The sequence below is a fragment of the Myotis davidii genome, unplaced genomic scaffold (genome assembly GCF_000327345.1).
Source record: "Myotis davidii unplaced genomic scaffold, ASM32734v1 scaffold15219, whole genome shotgun sequence".
Classification (NCBI taxonomy): domain Eukaryota; kingdom Metazoa; phylum Chordata; class Mammalia; order Chiroptera; family Vespertilionidae; genus Myotis; species Myotis davidii.
In genome coordinates this window covers 1-3,364 of record NW_006289992.1, presented here as the reverse complement: position 1 = coordinate 3,364, position 3,364 = coordinate 1, and the positions used below count along the sequence as shown (strand labels likewise).

At 55.4% G+C, this 3,364-nt stretch overlaps 1 long non-coding RNA gene across 1 annotated transcript; it reads left to right on the top strand.

Moving 5' to 3' along the window:
• Positions 1 to 691: 691 nt before the first annotated feature.
• LOC107182916 lies at positions 692 to 1,357 on the top strand. The gene is made up of 2 exons (XR_001513673.1): positions 692 to 788; positions 1,132 to 1,357. It is a non-coding gene; the product is annotated as an uncharacterized LOC107182916 (long non-coding RNA).
• The last annotated feature ends 2,007 nt before the right edge of the window (positions 1,358 to 3,364 follow it).

Here is a 3,364-nt window from a genome sequence, read left to right as displayed (position 1 = left end):
CCTGTATTTTTGGATATTTTTTTCATAAACCCTGACCCAGTTGCTATGTCCCTTTTTGTATGAAATATTTGGATGACAATAAACGTTTTGAGACTCTTCTGGCTCCATGTTCCTGATGGTGTTCTGGGAATACGGGACTTGGTTCTCCACTGGGCTGTCAGGGAACCTGCCTTGGGGGGAGGTGGGGAGTCTGCACAGGAAGTGGGGGCGAGGGAAATGGGGCAGGTGAATTGCTTGCTGCTGTCTGGACTGCCCTTAGCTCTCTCTCTGTTGTGAGTGGTTCCTCTACCACCTTCTAGAATGAACCGGTCCCTGCCCTTTTTGTGTGTGTATCTGTGCCACTGTGTGTATTCATGTGGTAGCCACCTATGCTGCACCTACTGTCTACACAGGCAATGGGCTGTGGGTGGTGAGGTGATGGGAAGTTTACAGACTGCTGGGAGAGACAGTTACCGCACAGGAGAGACAGAATGTGATCCAGGATGTGCTGGGGTGGGCCTGAGTGGAGAGGCCTTGGCATTGAGATCTGAGCACTGGGGCCGGGGAGGGATCGGGGAGAAGGCCAGCATGTCTGGGCCCGTGTGTGAGGGGTGTAGCTCAAGTTCACTTTGGAGAGGGGAGCAGAGACCACATCGGAATGACTCCTAGCCTGGTTCCTTGGCTGAGTTGAGGGACTGCAGTCTCTCTTGCATCACACATCTCACTGCCTGTCTTTCTCCTCCTTGCAGGTGGCTCCTGCACTGGCTCCTGCAAATGCAAGGACTGCAAATACACCTCCTGCAAGAAGAGTGAATGAGGGCCCTTCCTGGGAAGCTGGGGGCTGGGGAGTGTGAGGAGGGAGCCCTGAGCTGGTTGGGAGAGGAGGGATCAGGAGAATTGGTCTTCCTGTGCCCCTGGGAAGCGGTCACTGCCTCTGCAGGTTCTCTGCCCTGCCCTGTCCCGGGCTCAGATGGGCAGGCCAGCCTTCTCCTGGTGAAACCCAAGCCCTAGCCGTCTTACTAATTGTTTCTCCATGGAGCATGCTCTTTGTCCTCATGGTCCTTTGAAGCTGAGGGCTGTGCTAGGCCTGCTGTTGGGCAGGGAGGTGGCTGGCAGTCATGGCTGACCCCTCATTTTCCCTGCTGTCCCCAGGCTGCTGCTCATGCTGCCCCACGGACTGTGCCCATTGCGCCCAGGGCGGCACCTGCAGGGAGCCTGGACAAGTGCAGCTGCTATGTGTGAAGTCGGGGGAGAGCCTGCTCCCCAAGTAACCAGAGCAACATGTTCAACCCGCTTTTTTTTCCTTTTTTTCAGTCCACCCTGGGCCTTTGGCCACACTCTCTTGCTGTGAAATATGTGATGAAAGATAAGAAAAGTGGTTGAGTTTGCTCTGAGTCCGGCTTCTTTCCTGTGCAAAAAGAGTGAGGAATTCTGTGCCCACAGGGCTGGGTTGGAGACTGGGCTTGATCTTCAGAGACTTGAGTTCTAGATGGAACAATTAGTCTCCCAAAAAGATCAGTGTCTTGAGGCAAGAAGGTGATGTCACTGAGGGGCAGCTGCTGTCAGTGCCAGAGCCCCAGGGCACAGGCTGTGAGGGCCGCTTGCTGCTGAAGCACTGGGGGGAGGACCACTGTTTAGCTTCTCACATTCACGGACATCAACTGTGGTCAAATAAAGTGAATTATTCAGAAAAAGTTTGCCCTGGCCGGTTTGGCTCAGTAGATAGAGTGGACTGTGGACTGAAGGGTCCTGGGTTTGATTCTGATCAAGGGCACATGCCCAGGTGGTGGGCTAGACCCCAGGGAGGTGGGGGCAGGAGGCAGCCAATCAATGATTCTCTCTCATCCTTGATGTTTCAATCTCTCTCTCCAAGAACCGATTTATATGTATCATCCACAGCACAGGGGACAGTTTTCTGCTTGCAGACAAGCCCACCAGGCTTGCGGTGCCTGGCACTGTCCCTATCGACCACGTGACCATGAAACCAGTGGCCCCAGGAGGGTAGCCTTTCTCCCACCAAGAAGGATCCGCCCTCGGGATGTAATGCAGGAGAAAACAGGCCGTGTCCCTTGCAGATCCGGAAGGGCTCACCATGTCCGCCACCACCTGCAGCATCTGCCTACTGAATTTTTAAAGCTCATCTTTCCTTGACTGTATTACTATGAAAAGCAAACTCCTCACCACGACTGAAAATGAGAATCGGTTCACTGCCAGACCTAGAACAGAGCCCCAGGTCACAGACATGTGTGTCCCTCCCAGGATTCAGCTGGACACGGGGAGTGGTGAAGGACAGACCTCTGGTCTTTTTTTAAATGTTTCATTGGTTTTTTACAGAGAGTAAGGGAGAGGGATGGAGAGTTAGAAACATCAATAAGAGAGAGGCATGGATCAGCTGCCTCCTGCACACCCCCTACTGGGGATGTGCCCTAAACTAGGGTACATACATGCCCTTGATGGGAATCGAACCTGGGACCCTTCAGTCCCCAGGCTGATGCTCTATCCACTGAGCCAAACCAGCAGGGCCAAAGGGAAGGTTCTTTCTCTTTCCTTTGGCAAGTGACTGGAGTCAGATCCCGGGCACCACTTCCCACACGCGACTAGGCTGTTCATAAACTCTTTGTGCCATGTGTAGTCCTGGAATTTCCCTTTAGAGTTGGTGGGGTTTAAAGAGTGAAAGTGCTGAAGCAAGGCTGGCACTGACTAACCCTCATGTAACTGCCAGGAACACCAAAAGGGAAATAACATCGTTTCTTACTTGTGATTTATGCCGGGTCAGCCTAGTGCCTAAAAAGGATCCCTTCCTGGGGGGGCGGGATTGCATCCCAGGCCGTGGGAACCTCCATCCTGGACGGGGGTGGACCCGCTCCGCTGAGCGAACCCTGGAAAGTTCAGCCAAAGGAAGATCAGGACAACATGCCCCCTCACCGCTCCAGTGGGGAGAAGGGAAGAAAGGGGGAAGGGGCCGCTCTGTGCTCCCGCCCGCGTCGCTGTAAACAGGAAGCAAGGAAGGAGGGGCATCTGTGCGGGGACAGGGGGGTGAGGCAGAGGCAGGGGGTGCGGGTGAAGGTCACAGCCACCCCGTTTCTGCACACAACTCCGGGCCTCCAGCCAATGAGGGAAGTGTCACAAGGCTGGGTTTGCACACGGGCTCAGAAAAGGGTGAACCTGCAGACACAGACGAGGGGGCGAGGGGTGGGGCGGGCTTCTAGGACTCAGGGGCTGAGTTCCTGGAACAGCGGGAATAGGAGTGGCTGCCCCCTGGGGATAATAGGGCTGGGCCCGGGAGCTGGGACACCATGTGCCCGGCACCCAGCTCCTCCACGTGATCGGGGGCCCCGTGTGCAGCCCCCGCGGTGCGCCCGGAGGTCAAGCCCCAGGGAAGCGG